Genomic DNA, 24,169 nt, shown 5'->3' with positions numbered 1-24,169 from the left:
TGGCTAGCATCAGTATCACTGCTTTATTCTTCATGTGAAGAAAATACTGTCCTTTTTCTCAGCTTCTGTTGCCAGTTTACTGTGGCTGCACAAATGGGCATTGATTCTAAAAAGATAATGCCCTTTAGCCTTTCTTCAGGCCAATCTTGTTGCCAAGGAGCCACAAAACAGCTGCCTTTGAAGTAAACCCTCATTCCATGTACCCCAGATGCACTCATGTAAAGTTCATCTGCTGTGTTTACTCAATCAGCCTGCCACACAGCAACTCTATATAATGAGTGAGAAACATAGATCAAATGTCAAGGTCAAGCTTGACCTGCTTTCTCACCCACACTCTGTGGTGCTTTTGACATACATCGCCCACAATATGTTCACCAGTGATCTTGTAAACATTCTTCCATGGCCTAGTGCTTTAAATGCAAAGTTCAAGAGGCCCAACAGCTCCTTGACATCCTTGACCCTTACTTTAGATGCCTTTAAGAAACCAGTAATTCTCTCACATAATTTGCAGAGTTTATCTTGAAGCAATTTAAAAGTCTGATTAGACACATTGATATCCAGCCCCAAAAATGTCAGAACCTTTGGTGGTCTCCCTTCTTTATCCACTATCAGCTGTTCAAACAATTCATGGCACATTTCCTGAGATAGCATTATATCTGTCTGTATACTAGCTTGGCCTTCTGCCACTAAACAAAAGTCATCTCAATAGCCCACTGCTTTCTGATCTGCTGCCTTATTCTCATTATCCAATGAAGTGCAGCGCTGAGCTTCTCAAACATCGCACATCCTATTGGCATGGATTCAGTGAACCAAAACCTACCTCTTAGCTGCTTTCCCAAAAGGGACCAATCGTCCTTTCATATGGGGAGCTGCCTAAATGATACCTCAGTGTCCACTTTCACTAGCCATGGGTCAGTAAAATGCCTTATGATGCTTATGGTACCATCTATGAAAGCATATTGTACCCTAACTTCATCCTTGTCCATGCTATCATTATCTACAAGACCTACAAGGAATGACAAGTGGTGAATTCATTTCAATTCTCCCTATATTTTCTTAGGAACTAGCCCTAATGGGGAGACTTTATAGCTATAAAATGGCAGGATATCAAAAGGGTCTATATCACATCATCGAATATGTGAATATCGAATGCTCACATGAGCGGATATTCATGTACTCGAAGTTTATGAATTTTTTTTGCAGTACAGTGAAGATTGGGATTTTTGCCCTTTCCTCAATGCAGTGTGATCTCGGAGTAAGAATATATATTTAGCAAGGGGTGTGTGTGTGTGGGGGGGGGGTGCAGCCCCCCACAATACCGTGTTTGAGTATGTGAATATTCGCTCATGTGAGCATTCAATATTCATATATTCGATGATGTGATATAGGTGCTATCAAAAGGCTTTGTCACCCTACTTGCCTGCACTTCTTTGTTTAACAATATCCAGGCAACATTATTCCTACTCCTAACCAATTTCAAATGTGTACAAGTTCCCCCTTGCTTCAGTACCTATGATTTCACTGGAAATCATTGTCGAATGCCTTGTTCCAGCTCTGGTGTAAAAGCAGGATCTGGTAAGTAAACAATCTGTCCTGCAAAACTCACAAGATGTTCTTCGTGTTTCACTGTTGCAGTCATTACATTTGGGTAATCTGCTGGCAGGTTGCCCTCAGTCGGCCTGAATAACAAAGTCTTGGGTCCTGCATCGGGTGCTGTCTCCTCTTCCATGACGTCAGGTTGTCAGGGGTATAAAACATGCAGCTGACACCATTTTATTCAGTCTTTCTTGCCGTGCAGTGCCCAAAGCAGAAGCAGTTCGCAAGTGCCCGTCGGCCGACTCCTGAAATTTTCGCATCCGAGTTTCAGAACCGAAGTCTTCAACTAAAGCTAAGTACCCCATTGGGGAAACTTCTTGCTCTTTTCCGATGTCATTCAAAGTTAATAATTGCATTACTTGTGGGAAGCAAATACCTCCTAAGGATTTTCATTTGTACTGTATTCCTTGCCTAGGCCCAGATCATAACGTGTCTTGCTGTCGGTTTTGTGCTAGATTTAACCAACGCACTATTAAGCGTCGGTATATTTTTGTTTCTAAATATTTTGGATCCAGATTTAATTACCCTGAAATGTCGTTGGTTAGCAATCCGACTACCGGAGTTCACAAAAAATGCAAAGAAAAAGACAGAGACAGACTGTCGAGGTCCAAAACCGATGACAAAACTTCTCCTAAGCCAGTCGCCGGTTCGCCGGTACTCAGTGAGGCACTTTCGCAGCCCCTGATACCCACTTTTGAGTCGCAGAACTCTATCGAGACCCATGTGGAGTCTGGTATGCTGCGAGATTCTCAGAGTATTGAACCCATGGATGTCTCTCCCTTGGATGGGTCCAGCGCCGCTGATCAGGCGCCGGCTTCTGAGGGTGTTTTCAGGCCTCAACATTTTTATATAAAACTGACGCCAGCCTCAAAAACAAGATCAAAGACAACTTCTATGTCTAAAAAACCAAACCAAGAGCCATGTGCTCACACCCCTATGCCTAAGAAACAGACGATCAAAATGGCTGAGGACTTAATTACCTTGATCAGGGGTCCCCCCCCCCCTGCTAAGAAGCCTAGGCAAGCACTGATTATCAATCTTCTGATCAGGTTTCTATTTCTTCTGATTCCTCTTCTGATCAGGAATTTTCTATTCCTCCCTATGAAGATTCTGATGCAGAAGAATCCTTTCCATCTGCATCTCCTCCTGAGGAATATTATTTTGGAGAAACCTTGCATACTTTAAGGGAACATTTTCACTGGGAGAGTCAGGATTTCTCTGAATCAAAAAAAGATGCTTAGGGATTTCCTTCTTATAGGTTCATAGGTTCATAGGTTGATACTAGGCTATCTGCCCTAGGGCATTTATAAGCCTAGCCAGAGTGTGTTTGGCTTTCGCCACCCTTTTAGATTAGTTGACTGTGCCTCTGTATAGTAGATCACAGAAGGTAGCCCTTTTAAGGTTAGTTTACTGTACCTCTGTCAAGCAGGGACACAGAAGAGATCTCAGGGGTAAACGTACGATCTCCCATCCACTCGTCAAGATTTCTCTTGAAGAGGGTCAGTGAGGGGCTCTGCCTAACATGGATTGGGATTTTGTTCCAGAATGAGGGGAGCCTCTTCAAAATCTGCCTCTTCTTCCTCAGCATAGGCCTTTGGCAATACCTCCTGTATTAGACATTGTTGATGATGTGTTTTCAGAATTAAGCATGGCTCCTGATTCCCTACCTCCAGCTCCTAGTAAGCCAGACAGATACTACAGGGTTCCTGATTCCCACAAATTTTTATTTAAAAATCCTGCTGCTGATCCTGAGACTATCTAACAGGGTCCCAAAGGTGTAAAGGCCTCTACAGCCAAAAATCCTATCCCCTCTGATAGAGATTCCAGGGCACTGGATAGATGGGGAAAGAAGGTTTATAAGTCTGCAACCTTGGCAATTAGGGCCTTAAACTGCCAGTTTCATATGCTTAAATATTAACAGCATGTTATGGGCTTATTGAAACAGAAAATTATGTTGATTTCTGATTGTGTGGAAAATAAAGAATTACAGGAATTAATGCATTCAGCAGAACAGGTTGGAAAGCATACTTTGCAATGTGGTTTTGATTCCTTGGAGGCCTCTTGCAGGGCCACAGTTACTGGATCTGTGATTAGAAGGCATGCCTGGCTCAAGGAGCAAAATCTGCCTGATCATGTTAAAGCTAAATTGTTCGATGCCCCTTTGCAGCATGATACTCTGTTTGGTAATAAGGCTGAAGAGGTTTTAAAGAAAATGGAAGACAAAGCTAAATTTATGCAAACTGTAAAAGATTTCTTACAAGTGCAGCCATCCAGGTTCAGTAGGCACTGGCCTACTAAAAATTGGTCCTTTCCCTTGTCCAACAGAGCCTCTCAAGGCAAATCCAGGTGCTCAGAAGGCTCTAGATACCAATCACAGGGTTCTTACAGGTCAAAGCAATGGGGTGCCTCCACCTCCAAATCTGGAGGAAACAAAGCACAACCCTACAGTAAGCAGTCACAATGACTTTCCTCTACCATCATCAAGCACTTAACTTTTGGCAGCCCCCTTGGGGGGAAAATTAACACTTCATGCTCAGAATTGGCAGTTAATTACCCAGGACAAGTGGGTGTTAAATATAGTATCCCAGGGGTACAGATGTCATTTCCATACTTTACCAATTCCAAATGGTTGGCCAGATCTGCCAAAAAATCAGTGGGCAGAGGCTCAGAAACAAGTTATGTCCCTCATGGATATGGGGGCTATTCAACCAGTACCAGAACAGGAAAAAGGACAAGGTTTTTATTCAAGACTGTTCCTGGTACCCAGAAAAGACAATGCCTGGCACCCAATACTGGACTTATTGATTTTGAACACGTTCCTGGACATTCCAAAATTCAAAATGCTGACTTTACAACAGCTACTGCCTATGCTGGGCAGGAATGCTTGGTTAGTAACTCTAGACTTAAAGGAGGCATGCCTGCATATCCCAATAAGGGAATCTTGCAGAAGATACCTCTGCTTCAGGGCAGTTTTTTTGCATTACCATTTCTCTGCACTGCCCTTTGACTTATCTACTGCGCCCAGGGTCTTTACAAAGTGCCTGGCACCAGTAATTGCATTCTGCAGACAAAGAATCATTCAAATTTATCCTTAGCTGGACGACTGTCTCATTCAAGTAGAGAACAAGGACACTCTTCTTTAACATCTGGCATTTGTAAAAAGGCTTCTAACATGCCTAGGGTACACAATAAACGAAAAGAAATCACAACTGGTACCCTCTCAAATAATTACATTCCTGGGTGCAAGCTTGAATACAACTGCCCAGATGGCTTACCTGACGCCAGACAAACAAAGGCAACTGACAACATACTTCAAACAGATGGCAACAAAAACCCAGTTATCTGCAAGACAAATTCTGCAGGCTTTGGGGTTCATGGCATCCTGCATTCTACTAATTCCATATGCAAGACTGCATATGAGGAAACGTCAATGGTACCTAAAAAGTTTATGGAGTCAGCATTGTCACAGTCTGGAAACAATGATTCCTCTCATTCCCTGCCTACAACAGGAGTTTCTTTGGTAGGCAGAGACATGCCACCAAAACAAGGGACTGTCCATTGACTCTACCCCCTGCCACCCAAACCCTTACTACAGATGCATCAGACTATGCCTGGGGGGCCCACCTGGTGGGGAGATGCATTCAGGGCAAATGGAGCCCAAAACAAATGCATTTGCATATCAACCAGAAAGAGATGCTAGCTGCTCAGAATGCTCTGACAGCCTTCAAGGACTTACTTCATCCAGGACAACTACTGATAAAGACGGACAACACCACGGTTATGTGGTACATAAACAAGCATGGGGGGTACACATTTCTACTCCCTTTGCAGACTAGCCATGGCACTGTAGAACACAGCTTTCACTTACCAAGTACATCTTCAAGCTTAATTTCTGCCAGGAAAACAAAATACTCTGGCAGACGACCTAAGCAGAAATCTTATGGACCCGCACAAGTGGAAGCTGGATCCACAAATCTTCAGCATGGTAACACAGAAATGGGGGAGCCCAGACATAGATCTATTTGCCTCTCCCCAAAACTATCAACTGGACAAATTCTGCACAAGGACTTATCACAGACAAGCATGGAAAGTGAATGCCCTATCCTTCAGATGGAAAAACCTATCAGTCTATGCCTTTCCCCCTTTGCCTCTTCTCTCCAAGGTCTTACTAAAGGTCAGACAGGAAAAACCAAAAATGATCCTAATTGCTCTGGACTGGCCTCGCCAGCACTGGTACTCAATTCTAAGGAATATGTCTCAACTCCCTCCTTGGTACTTGCCTCAAATATCTCATCTACTGTCTCAGCAGAACAATCAAATTCTGCACACTCAGCTCCAAACTCTGAAACTTGCAGCATGGCTGATCATTTAATTATTCAAACAACACTTCTCAGTAAATCTGTGATGGATGTCATTTTGGAAGCCAGAAGGCCTAGTACTAGAAAATCTTATGCTGATAAATGGAAGAGATTTTGTGCTTGGAACCAAACACAAGGAATGGACACAGCAGAGCCAAATATCCCTCAGATTTTACAATATTTGACTGAGATGCTTGACAAGGGCCTATCTTTTTCTTCAATAAAAATCCATGCCTCTGCCATCTTGACCCATTAGAACATGGATCCTCCCCTCTTTTCTCACCATCTGCTTAAACAGTATCTTAGAGGGGCCAAAAATTTAAGGCCACCCAGAAGATCACCAACTCCTGCATGGGACCTCAATTTTGTGCTGGAAAAACTCATCCTGCCTCCTTTTGAACCAGCAGCTACTGCAGATATAAAATTTTTATCTTGGAAAACAGCTTTCTTATTGGCAATCACTTCAGCAAGAAGGGTTTCAGAACTACAGGCTCTCATGGCTGTGGAGCCTTTTATTACATTTTACCCGGACAGGGTGTCTCTCAGGACCAAACCTTCTTTTGTGCCTAAGGTGGTATCCAGTGTGGCTCTTAACCAAACAATTCATCTGCCAACTTTTTACCCAAATCCACAGAACAAGAGGGAGCGGATTCTGCATTCATTGGATGTACACAGACAACTAAGATTCTATGTAAACAGGACCAAATCTCTAAAAAAGTCTGAGCAACTACTGGTGGCATTTGCTGCAGGATCAGAGGGGAAGACTATATCAAAGCAGACTATTTCTAAGTGGATAAGCCACTGCATTTATTTCTGCTACTTGCACTATGGTAAACCTGTACCCAAGGGGATCAGGTCACATTCCACCAGGGCTGCCTCTACCTCAGCAGCATTTCTGAGAGGAGTTCCAACCAAAGATATTCTAAAAGATGCTACTTGGAGCTCGGTTCATACCTTCACAAAGCATTATCATTTGCCTCTCTTCTCCAAATCCAGGGCAGGCTTTGCCACTGCAGTTCTACAGGGCCTTATAGTCGCCCCTAATGCTATCTAGTTCCATCCTCCCATCCATAGCTTTGGGATTCTACCCAAATGTGATGACTGCAACAGTGAAACATGAAGAACATAGTACAGTTGTGTACACTTACCATAAATGTAGATGTTCGAGTGTATTCACTGTTGCAGTCCGGGTTACCCACCCACCATCCCCCTTTCTATACCTTTTCTTTCCTTCACTATACTGAAAAGCCCTTGTGGTGTATTTGCTTTTAGTTGAAGGTAAAGTTTATGTTTGTAAAAGTGCATTTATATATATATATATATTTTTTTTGCTCCCCATTTGGGGGCACCTGACATCTGGGGCAAGAAAAACTGAACAAAATGGCATCGGCTGCATGTTTTATACCGCTAACAACCTGATATCATGGAAGAGGAGACAGCAACCGATGCAGGACCCAAGACTTTGTTATTTAGGCCGACTGAGGACAACCTGCCAGCAGATTACCCAAATGTAATGACTGCAACAGTGAATACACTCGAACATCTACATTTATGGTAAGTGTACACAACTGTACTTTACATGGATAGTGAGTCATTTTGTCTAATCAAAGAGGCATAAATGCAGTATGTCTCCCTACCTCCTCTGGAGTTCCCTCTCCCTCTACCCTACTGGTTGTAATTAAAATCCAACCTTCCAGCTTTAGGGCACATACTTGACCCTCTGCCAGATTTTCTGCTCTCCTTTAGCCAACATCTCACCATGCCACGCCATGCCATGAGCACCCAGGTCATGGTTGAAAAGGGCCATCAGACCAGCCCACCGACTTGGTAAACAAAGAATAAATAAATAAATAATACATTCATCCATATAGACATGCACAAATAAATGCAAACCTCCACAATATGATCGGATATGTATGAACTTGCAGGATGCTCACTCATCCATGCCAACACTGAACGCCCAACATCGCTTGGCTACTCTTCAGTCCTTGCCTTCATTGGAAATGGAGCCTTTTCTATCATCATTCCCAACAAGGTCTCCGAGTTCCTGTTTTCCCATCTTGTTTACCTGATTGCCTGTTTTCCCATCTCATTCACCTATCCACTACCTTTAGCTTTCTCATCTTCTAATACCACTTTGAAGATGAATCACCCCTTATCCTCTACCCTTCCTGGATGGCCAGAAGCTAAGACAACATGGGTAGAATTTGCTGTGCCTCCTTCTCTGCCATCATTGCCTACATATAAATAAATTCCAAGACCAGTTATCACAGGCTCTGGCTCTGAACCTACTAGATTTCTTTTTACATAAGGTTGCTAGGGCTACTGTAATGTTCTTATACTCTGAAGCCTCTGTGTCAGTGATCCTCTATGCCACATCTGCAAAGATAGCAATATTCTGTCTCTCCCTCTCTCTCTCCACCATATTTTCTTCTTAATCACCACAGGAATACGGGTGGTAACAAATATTCCTGTTCCCCCTATCAAGCATGATTGCAAACTGTCTCTGTTATGCAATACCTCCCCTTGAAATTGTGTCCACTCTAATTCTATTAACCCAACTCATGGTTGCACAAAAGGGAGCTGAAGAAAATATACTTCCCCTTGACCTGCCCTTGGACTCACCAATTCTCTGAGCTGACACTGTGTGACTGTAGCTGTTCAGAGCCTGCTGGGGGGGACAAGCTGACTAACAATTCCAGTGAGTTCAATCAGCCTAAATCTATTTTCTTGGTTAGCTGCGTCTAAAAGACTGACTAGATACTCATGTATGTTCTGTCTGTCATCCTGAACCACAACAAAGTCATCCTTGTCACCCTCATTACTATACATAAACCAGCAGGCGTGGGAGCTTCAGGTGGGTCATCTGTGGCTGCAGTCCCTTGTTTCCTGCTTGCCTGCCTTGGCCTAGAACCATTAACAGTGTGTAGTGTTACACTTTCTCTTCCTTTTGACATTATGCCTTGACTGCCCTCTGGTGCAGATCCTGATTCTTTGGTGAATTTTTCAAATGATGTTTTGGCCTGTGAGGTGATCTCCTTCTGTCTTCCTTCTGCTGTAAGTGACAAACCACAAAAACACATCCATACTCCCTTACTGACATAAGACCCTTTCTCCTTTTATTATATAAGTTGAAACTGCTAGTAAGTACATTGATTAAACAGCCCCACCACTGGAGAGAAGAGGGTGAAGGTGAAGAGGGAGAAAGAAGGAGCATACGCATGAACCCTGTAGGTTAACCCGTGATTTAGGAGGAGTGCATCCATGCACTCAAGAGATCATTCTAGCACTTTATTGCCTAATCTATGAGTCTAAGCTCACACATGTTGTGCCACAACATCCAGTTAATTGCCCTAATAGATCCAAGTACCTATTCAACTTATATACTGAGTTGAGTTTTCCCTTACTTGATAACTTCCTCTTGTGGTTTCAAAAATCTTTCACTTATAGGTTCATAGGTAGGTACTAGGCTATCTGCCCGAGGGCATTTATAAGCCTAGCCAGAGTGTGTCGGCTTTCGCTGCCCCATTGATTAATTAACTGAGCCTCTGTCAAGTAGAGCCAATGAAGTGATCCCAGGGGTGTACTTTCTGTTACCCATCCACTCGTCAAGGCTTCTCTTGAAGAGTGTTAGTGAGGGGCTCTGCCTAATGTAGTAAGGACTTTTGTTCCAAAGCATGGGGAGACTCTGTGACAGGAATCTATCCTTCCAGCATGTTCTATTTATTGTTGTGGCGAGGTTTAGCTCACTAGAGCGCGTGGCTCACAGTGACTTGGATTTCTTTAGGTGGAGCATGTCCATCAATTCTGAGTTGGACATGGCTTTGTAAGTCAGGCAGAGATCACCTCTGAGTAAGCGATATGCCACTGAGTACTTGTTATTTTATCAATTATTATATATTTTTTACTCCTTGGTACATCTATACTTATATGCCACTGTTGTCCTCATATGGTTTCTTGTCTCTCAGTTGTCTCTATTGCCTTATTCTGCTGTGTAGCTCCATAATATAGTTCTGACCTGGCACGGTTTAAGCAAAATGCCCTGACTCCTGTTCCTTATACACTGTCCACAAGCATCTGTGACTCATCATAAGACAGCTGCAATCTGAAAACAGGCTTTCTATTGGCAAAAAGTGCACATTGCAGCAAAAGCCCAACTCTTAAATGTACAACATTTCTTTAAATCCTGCAGTAACTTAAGGTGTTAAATACCCTAACTTCCTGGCTGTGTGAATGATTCCTACAACGGAAACATATATATATATATATATATATATATATATATATATATATATATATATATATATATATATTTATTACCAAGTTACCAAGAAAAAAAAGCCATGCACAATAAAAAGCATAGTACTCATTATTATATTTATAAAAAATATATAAGGATAGATTCTTAGATAGACAGACAGATATGGATATATATATATATATATATATATATATATATATATATATATATATATATATATAAGAAATGATCAAACGACCAGCTACACCAACATCCAGAGTATCAATGTTATAATGTCGAAACAACAAACAATGACGTATTCTGTGCATGCTCCAGGGATTTTCCGGGACTGAAGTAAAACAAATGCAAGTGTTTTTCAACTCTTCATCCCCCATGTGGGGGGGCTGTACCCCCACACCCCCTGCTTAGTATATATACCAACTCTGAGATTATACAATCCCTGGTGAAATGGAATATTACCCCAACCCCAGGAATTATTGATTTTGCACAGCTGTCCACCATCTCTTTGTATCAACCAAATGGTGTTGACCAAACAGATGCTGATGTAGCTGGTCATTTGACCAAATGCCTGCAACCCATATGTATATATATATATATATATATATATATATACATATATATATATATATATATATATATATATATATATATATATATATATATATATCTATATCAATATATATATATATATATATATATATATATATATATACACACACACAGACACAAGAGGTCAATTCCTCATTGGTCAGATCCATCCACAAGCTAATCACCATAGACATCCACATCCTGCCCCCACCCCCCTTTAGGGAAACCACCGTAAAATAATTATCCAAAGCCAACTTCACGCTTCTTAAGACAGAAGTGGCAAACTTCACAACACCCATGCAGACAGACAATAGAGGTACGACTGCTGAATCCTACACAAATGCACTTTATAAGCACTTACATGAGTGCATGGATCGTGCTATCCCTAACAGAACCAAGATGCTATCCTCCAAAAAAAGGAAGCCAATCTGGTGGTCCCCTGCCATAAACAAACTCTACAACAGAAGAAAGAAACTGCTGCAAAAAAAGAGTAAAATCCCATAATTGGAGGAACTCCCTGGTCAGCCTCAGTAAGAGACTGAGATCCCTCATAAAATCCTCCAAAGCTAGTTACGAAAACAAAATTGCCACTGTTTCTAAAGACAACCACAAAGCATTCTAAGGTATGTCAAGAATCTCAACAGCAACACTCAGATCTGCCCTGAGTTGCAGCACAATGGCACTAAATATACAGAACCAACTGATATTGCCAAAATCCTGGCAGATATGTTCAGTGCTAACTTTACACCCCTCTCACCCCTAAAGGGCCCATCTCTATACCGGAAGAATGCAAATTTCCTGTAATCATGGCTGCACAGGTAAAAAACACACTCACCAAAGCCAGGAATACAGCATCCATGGGACCTGACAACATCCCAGGCTGCCTTCTACACGAACTACAGAATGAACTGGCACCCCACCTAAGTACCATGTTCAATCATAGCCTCACCTCAGGCTTTGTGCCCACTGAATGGCAGACAGTGACAGTTATCCCACTCCACAAAGGGGGATCCACCACGGACCCTGGGAACTACCACCCCATTAGCCTGATGAGCCTGGTCTGCAAGGCCATGGAACATATCATCATGGAACTTATAAACAAAGACATTGTTAATCTTCAAACTCTGGACCCCACCTAGGTTGGGTTTGTATAAATGGATCATGTCTCCTAAACCTGATAGACTTCTTTGAAGCAGTCACCAAACCTGTAGATGAGGGTAAGGTGGTTTACACAGCCTATCTAGATCTCGCCGAGGTTTTCGACACCATCCGCCACTCTGGAATTATAGATAAACTCATTAAACTAGATATAAATCCCTATGTCACAAGATGGGGTGCCAACTGGCTCAATGACAGAACCCACACTGTGAAAGTAGCAGACTCCAAATCCGAATTCAGACCAGTGACAAGTGGAGTACCACAGGGTTCAGTCCTGGGTCCTCTCCTGTTTGGTATGTACTTCCCTGAAGTAAAGGCTAACACAAAAGGTCTTTGGCTAATGAAGTTCACAGATGACTGCAAACTAGGAGGCATAATTGGAATTCCTAATGATGTGGACATCCTTCAAAAGGGCCTCACTGAGACAGATGCCTGGTGTCAAAGCCATGGCCTCAAGCTCAATGCCAAAAAGTGCATTGCCATCCCTTTTGGTAAAAACTCTGTACCCATGAACTACCACATAGGCGGTAGTCTACTTAACACTGAAAGTGTGATAAGAGACCTTGAGACACAGGTGGACAGTAGTCTCTCCATTGATAATCACATCGCCACAGTAGTCAGAAAATCCTTCTACGTGGCACACCTCATCACAAAAGGTTTCTCATCCAGGAAAAAAGAGTTAATTGTTCACCTCTACTCATCACTCACTAGATCCATTATAGAGTACAATGCTCCTATTGGTATGTACCTCACAAGACATCTACAACAACTGGAAAGGCCGCAGAAATAACTCACAAAGAGGATTACCGAACTCAAACAGATGCCTTACGCAGACCGTCTCAAAAAAAACCAGCTTTACTCCATCGCATATCGTCTACACAGAGGTGATCTCTGCCTAACATACAAAGTTATGTCAAACCCAGAGCTGTTGGACATGCTCCACTTAAAGAAATACCAATCTCTCCAAGCTACACGCTCTAGGGACCTAAACCTTGTCACCACAATAAACAGAACATGCTGGAGAGATAGATTCCTGTCCCAGAGACTTCCCATACTCTGGAAGAAAGTACCTATCTATACCAAACAAAGCTCCTCATTAGCACTCTTAAAGAAAAATCTTAATAATTTGATGGGAAATAGGAAATTCACCATATGGATAACTTCTGTGGCTCTGCTTGACAGGGGCACAAGAAAATAATTTTCTTGGGTGGTAAAAGCCAGGGTACCTTTTTGGCTAGGCTCATATAAGCCCTAGGGCAAATAGCCTAGTACCTACCTATGAACCTGTATATAAATAGACAGATAGATAGATACAGTATATCTATATCTATATCCATATATATATATATATATATATATATATATATATATATATATATATATATATATATGGGTCTACCTGAGATGGTCGACAAGCCATTTGATCGACTTTCATTTGGTCGACAATTCATTTGGTCGACAGGCAGATTTTCCCCCCTCCCCAATGTTGTGCAACCCTGGAGTTGATATATATATAGTTGGGGGGGGTGAAGCCCCCCACATAAAACTGCTTGTCGACCAAATGAACTGTCGACCAAATGAAAGTCGATCATATGGCCTGTCGACCATGTGATAGGAATCCATATATATATATATATATATATATATATATATATATATATATCTATATATATATATATATATATATATATATATATATATATATATATATATGAGTCTACTTCTATATCCCGAAAAGCAACAATACCAAAGATCGGAAGATCAAGACAAGAAGGACGAAACTCAAAATCATGAATCGCGTAAATATTCCCAGGGCAAATAAACACTAGTCCCATGGGGGGAATTATGCCCTTTCTCCACTGTAGTATGATCCTAGACTTGGTATATATAGTTAGGGTGTTGGGGGGGTGTAACCATCCATCTAGGTGGGTTTTAGCTGGTGCTCTGTGATTTACTGTTGTTTTGGGCAAGTATTCTCTTGCCCTGGGAATACTTACAAGATTCCTGATCTTGAATTTCTTCCTTCTCGTCTCAGTCTTCCTGTCTTTGGTATTATGGCTTTTCGGGATATAGAAGTAGGCCCATGTGTGTGTGCGTGTGTATATATATATATATATATATATATATATATATATATATATATATATATATATATATTGTCTTTCGGCTTTTCCCGGTAAGGGGTCACCACAGCGGAACTCTGGTCCACTAATGATTGGCAGTAGATTTTTACGAAATGCCAAGGTGCCAGCTCGACACCCAACCTTCAACGAAGGCATGGCCATTTATGCACACATGTCTTTCAAACGCTACCCAACCACGGGGAGGACATGCAGACTCCACACAGAAGGCACTCCCAAGCCCAGCCGAAAATCGAATGGGAGAACCTCTTGCTGTGAGGTAACAACGCTACCGCCGTACCACCGCAGCATACATATATATATATATATAGGACTACACTGAAAGCACATTTCACTGAAACACATTTCACTGTGCACAATTCACTGAAAGCTCAATTCACTGAAAACACAATTCACTGAAACACATTTCATTGAAAGTTATATATGGCCTTTTCCCCACTGTAGTGCGACCCTGGAGTTAGTATATATAGTAAGTTGGGGTGTGGGGGCATAGTCCCCCACCTATTTTAACTATTTTGAACTATATACATGGATACTTGCAATTCCAATAAATTACTCTTTTCTGAGCATAATATATATGCAAACTAAGTGTGGTGCCCCCCACACCCCCTCTTACTATATATACTAACTCCAGGGTCGCACTACAGTGGGGAAAAGGCCATATATAACTTTCAGTGAAATGTGTTTCAGTGAATTGAGCTTTCAGTGATTTGTGCACAGTCGTTTGAGTTTCAGTGAAATGTGCTTTCAGTGAATAGTCCTAGACCCATATATATATATATATATATATATATATATATATATATATATATATATATATATATATATAGTTACCTATCAAAACATCTACTCTTCATAACATCTAAACTCAAAACATCAAGACCATAACATCTAAACTTCAAAACATCTAAAACTCATAACATCGACTCTCAAAACATTGAAAACTACACAGCAACTATAAATAACATCCTACAGAGTTTTTTCTATGTTTATGCAAGGAGACAAGCCCCCCCTGCATGCCCCATATGGGGGGCTCCACCCCCCCCATAAATTAAATATACCAACTCCAAGGTCGCACTACAGTGGGAGAAAAATTTAATTTCCTAACCCCAGTAGTGCGACCTTGGAGTTGGTATATTTAATTTACGGGGGGGGGGGTGCAGGGGGGCTTGCCCCCCTGCATAAACATAGCAAACAGTGTGTGAGATGTTATTTATAGTTGCTTTGTAGTTTTCAATGTTTTCAGATTTGATGTTATGAGTTTTAGATGTTTTGAAGTTTAGATGTTATGGCCCTGATGTTTTGATAGGTAACTATACATATATATATATATATATATATATATATATATATATATATATATATATATATATATATATATATATATGTATAGATATATAGATATAGATATATATATATATATATATATATATATATATATATATATATATATATATATATAGATAGATAGACAGATATACACATACATATATACATATCTCCAGTATCCAGATCTGGGTACATTTCAATGGTTAGTTATAATTTATTATTATTGTGACAGCATTACAATATGCAGTGCCAGCACATCCCGTCTGTGCCACTGGCTGAAAGAAACTACCTACCTGAACTGCCACTTTAGTAGATGCAGATATTTATACTGTGGAGGCAGAGGAAATATTGCTTTAGTGTATATTTGTGAGTCACTTTCTAGTCTGAACTTTTAACAATTGATCTTAGCTTAACAGATGCAGCACAATTGGAGAAAAGAGTATGTAAGGTTATAAGCATGTTGTTTGACCCCCCCCCCCCTCTTTTTTTTTTGTATGAAGATGTTCAGCTACATAGACAGTAAGCAGAAAAATCAAGCAGCAGAAAGTAGTAAACCACCAATAATAAACATGTCTGAAGAGGAAACAGATATTATGGGTTAACTCCTCCTATCTCATGCTGAGTATGTGAAGGCATCCTAAGTGTATGTTTGCTGCTAATTCTTTGTTACTTATGAATGTTATATTATTAAAGATATCTTTCACAGTGCTACAGTGCCTAACTATGGCCCTTGACAGCTAACCTATCCCTGAATGTGGCATCTACAATGACTGTAAAATGGCCCATAACCTGTGAGGGGCACTATATTAAAAGACATACAGGTCTGCCTACCCACCTGATCAAATTCCCTCTTTAAATATCAATATCCACTAGCTAGCTATAGATTAAATTATAAAATTATTCTGGTCTATATTAGAACCATGAAAAGTTAGTTCAGCGAACAGCTTTTACATCGGAAATGCCATTCGTCTAACTCACTCTTGTGGAGGGCTGCACCCCCCACACCCCCCATTAATTATATATACCAACTCCGAGATCACACTACAGTGAGAAAAGGGCACATTTTCTGATCTTCACTGTACTGCAATTTCACTATAACAGTTCGTTGAACGCCATTTTCAATGTAAAATGCCATTCGCTGAACTGACTTTTCATGGTTCTAATATAAACCCAATTATTCAATCAATACCTACTCCATCTGCATTTGTTCAATGCTGTTGTCACATCTGGTACATATCAGTGAAGTAATCTACATCTTAACAGCCATGCACAGCTACATACTCAGTCTCAAACAGGATATGGAATAAATGAATTACACTGTAAAACTGGACTAACTCTCATTACCCAGAGTTCCACAGCTAACACAATTCAGCATATCCCAGCCACACCAGCCCAGACAAAAAAAAAAAAAAAAAAAAAAAAACAGTGGGCCTCTCACTAGTGAGCTATCTTGGCCCGAGCTTAATCAACAGTTGCTTTGTCTGAAGGCAAAATAAAAGGCCTGCAACTTTGTGTTCTTCCCCTTAAATCAGCTTTTTAAGAATCCTCTCCTTACCTCACATTCTCCCTAAATACCTACTTTACTTTATCAGACCCCAAGCATGCCTAACCATAATGGCAGCCATCCCTTCTCTCCACAACCAACTAATTGCCCAGTGCTGCAACATGGATGAGGGTTAGGCCATTACAAAGAAGTCTGTGACCAATCTACTTTTTTATTAAAAAAAATCTGCATATTTTCATTTTTTTACTTTCTTTTTATTATATAAGAACTGTTTTCTGCATTTTAATAGTCTAGTATTTCAGTTTAAAGAAACAATGTGAAAATCAATATATGACAATCAGGTACTATTGTATTCATCATTCATTAAATCAGTGAGCAGCTCAAGGAATTCCTGATTATGTGTATCAAGGTGTGAATGCAAGACCTGTCTTATGCTTGCTCTTGAATACATAAAATTTGAACCATTCTCTGAAAAAAGACATTTTCAACTGTCCATCTGGCAAAACTTTTTCACTATGTCTTTAGAGACCAGAACTGCTCTCTAGTAATCATTCTTCTATTGTTTCTTCATAGAATGTTCCACAACAGTTTTTGCTTGCTGCTAGTTTTATCTCCATATGTTTCATCTGATTTATATTAGACAGTCGATAATCGTTCAGGTAACTCGCTAATAATTCTGCTAAAGTTCACTAGTCCCATCAAGTGTGATTTGGTTCATGTCCTCATCTTAATCTAAAGGACACCCCCACACCTACAGCCTGTTTATCCATCTGCAGTACTTGATATTTCACTCGTGCCATTTTTTGTTGCACTATTTTTAGATCCCTTATTTTACTAGTTTAGGTTAAATGACGCATGAATTACTAGATACAGCCTGTAGAGCACTATGCCTCATTCCTGATAACCTACCATCATAATTGATTTAAGCATTGATGGAAGTAACACCCACTGTTTGACATAACTAAGCTAAAGGCATGTCAGATTGTCTTGAGTAATATTAAAATAGCTATATACTGCTTATCAAAGTACAAAGCAAAGGTGGCTGTCTCTTTATTATAAACTGTGCCAATTACTTTTTAGGATAGAACTGAAGAAATGCAATAAAATAAAACAAAAAAATACTATTATTTAGCAATCATATCATTTGTTTTAATATTATGATTTCATAACATTCCATCAATGATAAGCATCTGTTTACCTTAAATTCAAATATTTTGCAAGACAAAAAATGTAGATACTGTTTCAAATTTCTGTGAAACTGTTTGATTTATTGTTTTCCTTACCTGTTTTTTTGCTATATAAGTTTGCTATAAATAATCACATCTTGTTTATTTTATATGTGATTATTTGACCCCCAATAATCTAGAATAGTAACACTCTCAAATTTGCAATATATATATATATATATATATATATATATATATATATATATATATATTTTTTTTTTTTTTTTTTTACAGGGGCAAGCCCCCCTGTAAACATTAATATTGGAACAAGCTTTCACACCCCTAAACTACATGCATATAAACTTCAGTACTGCACAAACATGGAAAAAACAAGAATTAAACCCCCATATCAAAATACTAGCAACCTTCCAGTGACAATGAGCATCAGTCAGCTGGCCACTAGTAAACAGTAGGTTTCTCATTAGGACTTCTTTTGTTCCTAATTTGTCTTCTACAGTTAGACTGTAGATGCATATTATACTTCATTTCAAAGCTCTGCCTCACTCTGCTGCAGAATACCCACTGCTTTTGTTTTAAAACAGACGACATTTGAACCGTTATTGTTGTTTCATTTGTAGCTCATTGACATCTCATGCAGGTCTAGTACTTTTGCACTGGATTCAGAAATAGTTTTGGAAATTATACATATATGTCCTAAAACATTAAATAAAGCCTTCAAAAACTTCTAGTGATTGCAAACTTCTACACCAGTGAAACATACCAGTTAACATTAAAACTGATGTACATCCATAGTCTTTGCTACTTGCGTATATTAACATGAAGTTAGACAAGCATTAAAGCAAATAATATATTTACCACCTTTGATATCAATGTGTGAAATGCCCTCACCTTAAAAATCTGCAGACTCACCACCCTTATACCAAAATTCAGAGTAGTGACTGGTACCCTCTTCTTCACCGACATGGCCAGGCACCCGAAGTAAGGTAGGGAATGTGCATGCTGTCTCACACTAGGATCTTGTTCCTTCAATTAGTTCTCTTATTATAAGCAAGAAATAATTTATTTATTATTTATTTACATCTCTTTAGCAGGTTATCTAGTTGGGTTGTGGCCATTTTAGTGGCAACCCAGGGAGAACATCTCCACAGACAAAGTCATGACAGATAACATACAAGATCTCTTTGTAGGTATCTACATGCAAAAACGCATAGCTTTTCTTTGTCTAGCACAAGTAGGAAATAGTAGAATTACAACAGATGGCAGCTAGTATGCATCAGTGTATTTTACAACAGTGTTGCAGGCTTAACAGTGAAGCAGTCTATTGTCTTCCAGTTTAGGCAGTCTTGGTAGAAAGCACATTTACTAAGCAAAGGACTGAAACCTATTACAGCCAGCAGTAGAATATATATATTATATAATGACCCCCCCATTAATATTCCAAAACGTGCATGCTGATTGGCCAGCATGCCTGTTGCAAGTCCCACAATATACCAACGGAAAAAGGTCCGGTTCCAAACTTTTTTCTGTTGGTAGGGTCTATATCAGAACATCGAAGTTTTAAAACTTCGAATGTTCTAATATTGACCCTTTTTGGGTGAATGCTGAAAATAGCGAAGCTGCAGAACACCAAATTATTTCCTAGGGAAAGAATTCGGTTGGCCGGTTCTGTGACTTAGCTATTTTCAGCCCTGTGGTGGAAATTTACGGGTCGGGTTCAGGTAAGTGTGTGATTGTGTGGTTGGTAGGATTAGGGCGCGGGTTAGGTGAGTTAGGGTTAGGGTGTGGGTTAGGTGAGTTAGGGTTAGGGCGCAGGTTAGGTGAATTAGGGTTAGGGGTGAGTTAAGTGAATTAGGGTTAGGGCGTGGGTTAGGTGAGTGTGCAATAGTGATGGACCTTAGGGTTAGGGTTTGGGTTAAGGTAAGTGGATAGATAGTAGTGTATGTATAGTTTAGCGTAGGGTTAGTTGTAGGATTATAAGTGTATGTGTGTGTATTGATGTTTTTTACGTGTGCTTGTGTTGTGTGCATGTGTTTCGAAATAGCAAATTTTTTCCCAAGGAAAAAATTCGCTGTTCTGAATGTTCGATATTATGTGGTTTAGATGTTTTAGGTTCGATGAAATAGCATTCACTATTTTCCTCTTTTGATAATGTGATATAAATGCTGTTCATATAAAGTGTCCAAAACTTTAAAAAAAAAAACGGAGCAACAGAGACTTTCTTTTCTCTGTTGCTTCTGTTTCAAAGCATTGATGTACTGGGTATGCATGGGAACGCAAGTCCCATACGCATGCGCAGTACATCAACACAAGGAAGCAGTATACCACCACCGGTAGAAGAACAGCAATGCGCCATTATACAAAGTCATTATTTAAGAAAAGTGAGTATTTTTTTTCTTAAATAATGTCATTGTATAATAGCAATAACCGACTCCGTGGTTGTGGTATATTGAAGATTTACCCACAGTTGGCTTTATTTAATCACTCGGGCTTCACCATGGTGATTAAACCACACCAACCATGGGTAAATCTTCAATATACCACACCATGTCGTCGGTTATTGCTTAATTAAATGGTAGATGTAACCAACTGACACATTGTTCTGAGCGCTAAAACATTATCAAAAAATATTTAACAAAATTCGAAATGATCCATTGTAATAGGAAAAAATAACTTTCCTTGGTAGCATAGAAATGAACCTAGTGGATCATGAACAGATTTTTGATCATACCAAGTTGTTTTTTGTTTGAGAACAGATGGCAAGAAATTCAGCTTGAGAGCAAGCCAAAGCAGAATTCCAGTAGCTGACACTAGATGGCACAGTGGTGCAGTGGTAGCATTGTTGCCTCACAGCAAGAAGTTCTTTAGTTCAATTCTTGGCTGGGGTACCTTCTGTGTGGAATCTGCATATTATTCGTGTGGGTTTCCTTTGTGTGTTCTGGTTTCCTCCAATGTTACAAAGACATGCATCTGGAGCCTGCCTCCTCTTAAAATTGTTTCTTTCCAAGTCGAACTTTCCCAGTTAACAAATGGTAAATAAATAAAAACTGACATCCATTTTAAGGACAAATAACTATGATGATGATGAGAAACCTGACTGTAATTTTTTGTATGGAGCTTTACTTATTCAATCTACTACCAGTTACAGATAGATAGAGAGAGAGAGAGAGAGAGAGAGAGAGAGAGACAGACAGACAGAGAAGTGTAGGAGCATACTTAGTCCTGTCACACCGTTCTTTGTAGCACATGGAGATGTAGCTGGTCTGATGCAGTATAAGATACAGGAGAAAAAAGAAAGAAAAAAATAAAGATGTAAGAGCACAAAATGTTTTACAGCTTTGAAAGTTGCACATGTAGTGTTGTCACACCATTTGTTTTAGTATACTGAGCTGTCTTTGGTTTGACATAGTACAAGATACAGAAAAAAATAAAGAAAACAAAATAAAGACATTGTAAGAGCAGAAAATGTTTTACAGTTTTGAAAGGTTCAGTACACTTAGTGCTGCATTACAGACAATGGTCAGAAGTTTACCTTTGATCTCATGACACCTTTGAAACTGTAAATAAGTTTGTACTATCACACACAAAAAAGTGTGTCAGAAAGAAGTATATTACAGCTTTTAAAGCTGATCCAGCTTCCTGCTTATCTTCTGTGTTGGCTGTTGTTTATGCCCTGTCATAAGAACAATGCTTAACAAGTCTGTCTTTTTCCTGATTTTTGGAGCATGACTGCAGCACTCCCATGTCCTCATAGGCTAAGCACTATGTAACAGCATTTCAATGTGATAGCAACTTTTTCTTGAATTCAGCCATCATCATCATCATCAACCCTCTTCTTCCCATTTTCAACATGGTGTCTGGGTGTCTGTCAGCTGTCACTATCTCTCTCTATTCAGTGCCATTCCCCTACCTTCTTTAATGGTCATGCCTTATTGTTGTAGGTCTTCTCTTACACAAGCCATCTATTCTTTGCTGGAAGCCCTTGGTTCCTCTCACCTTCTTCCTGTCTGTCCCAAATCTTCTTCACCAGATTATCATCTGCTTTTCTGCACATATGCCTAAACCACTATACCACCATACTCTGTTCTTTTTGATCTTTTCAGCAATTGGAGTTTATTTGCATTCTGCTCTTATGCTCTCACTTTTTTGACTGTCCCACAATGTGCATCCTACCATCCATCCTAGGCAGTTGATCTCCATCACCTCTAATTTCCTCAACTGCTCTACCTTTACCGGCCAGGTTTCTGTACCATGCAGTAGTACTGGTGACACCACTGTTTGTACATCTTACTGTCAAGCTTCTTTGGCAGTCTTCTCTCATACACTACCCCTGACTCGCTGTGTCATTTGGCTGTAGCCTCTCTAGTTCTAGCTTTGACCTCCTCATTCAGACTTCCTTTCTGTTCAACCACCCCTCCCAGATACTTGAAGCTGTAAACCTGTTCCACTGTTTTCCCTTCTTCCTCACTTCTCAGCTTCTTCTGATTTCCCTCATTTGCTGCCATTGCCACTGTCTTATGTGTACTCAGTTTCATCCCATGTACCTTCAGTTTTGCATTCCATTCCCCTAACCTTTGCTGAAGTTTTCAGAATCTGCCTGTAATGCCACATCATCTCCATACAGCAACTTTGATGATCTGCCCCCTCCGACCTATTTGCTAATGTAGCCCATCACCAGTATGAATAGCCTGGACTCAGATCTGAACCCTGATGCACACCCACTTCTACTGGGAACCCCTCTGTGAGACCAAACAATGTTCTTACTTGAGTCATTGGGTCCTTGTACACAATCTGCACTAATTCTATCAATGTTTCTGGAACTTCAAACCACTGCAGAACTGTTGAAATCAACTTTCTTGGGACCTTGTCATATACTTTTTCCAAGTCTAGGAAAACCTAGTGGGACACTTTCCTCAGTTCTAGATTCTTTTTGAGTATTTGTCTCACTACAGTTGTTGAGGCCAAGTCAGTTGTGCTGCATTCTGATCTGAATCTGAACTGCTCATCTCCCATCTTACTTTCTACTGCTCTGTGCATCCATTTATCATTCACCCTCTCCAGAACGTTCATACAGTGTGATAGCAGTTTGATAAATGTACACTGCTCACAGTTGTGTTATGTCCCTTTTGTTCTAGAACACTTGCACTGGTATGCTTATTCTCCACTCATCTGGGATACACCTTTCTCTCCATACTGCTATGCGTACCCTCAGGAGCCATTTCTCCTCTATCGCACCCAGCTTCTCTATCATATCTGATGTGATCTCATCTAGGCCTGCTGCTTTCCCTGACTTCATTTTCCTTAGTGCTATTTTTAATTATTCTCTCGTAGCCTCCTTCTCCTCATCTTTCATCATAGGCTGCAACTGGGGCAGTACAGTTTTTGTGGAGTTTTCTTCATATTCAGAAGCTGCTGGGAGTGCTCCTTCCGTCTGCCTTTAATGTCTTGTGGACTGGTAATCAGTCTGTTGATGCAACCCTTATGAAAGGTGTCGGACTATCTTCCTTATCTCCCTGTCTTTGCCTTGCAACCTGATGTAGTTTCTTTGTGCCATCGACTGATTCTCTTTTCAGAAGCTGGTAGAGTTCTTCTGGTGCTTGCTCTTTGCTATTGCAACTCCTCTCTTAGTCTTTTTGTTAGCTGACCAGTATTTCTTTCTAGCCTGGTTTGTCTTTTCTATTTCTGACTTTTTCCTGCACTCCTTCTTTCTTTTGATGACTTCCAGGGCTTCTGCATTCCTCCACCACCTTTCCTTATGTGCTTTATTTCCATACCTGGCTGAGATAAATATCTGTTTGATAATACACCCTTAAGAGTTGACCAGTGGATGACATAAGGTTTATACCTTTTTTCTTGAATTCAGCCAGGAGCTTGCTAACTCATATAGGTTGATAGATGAGTACTAGGCTAAGCACCTTAAAGGTCCTTTTTAAGCCTAGCCATGCTTCCCACAGGTTGTGATACCACTCATTTTATACATGCTATAGCTTCAGTATGAGTGGATAAGCATTTACACAAGGGTAGAATGGGGTACTTTTACAGTTCCCCAC

Source organism: Protopterus annectens, chromosome 2.part0 (genome assembly GCF_019279795.1).
Source record: "Protopterus annectens isolate FY-2018-M chromosome 2.part0, PAN1.0, whole genome shotgun sequence".
Classification (NCBI taxonomy): Eukaryota; Metazoa; Chordata; order Ceratodontiformes; family Protopteridae; genus Protopterus; species Protopterus annectens.
Note: the sequence above shows the minus strand (reverse complement) of the source record.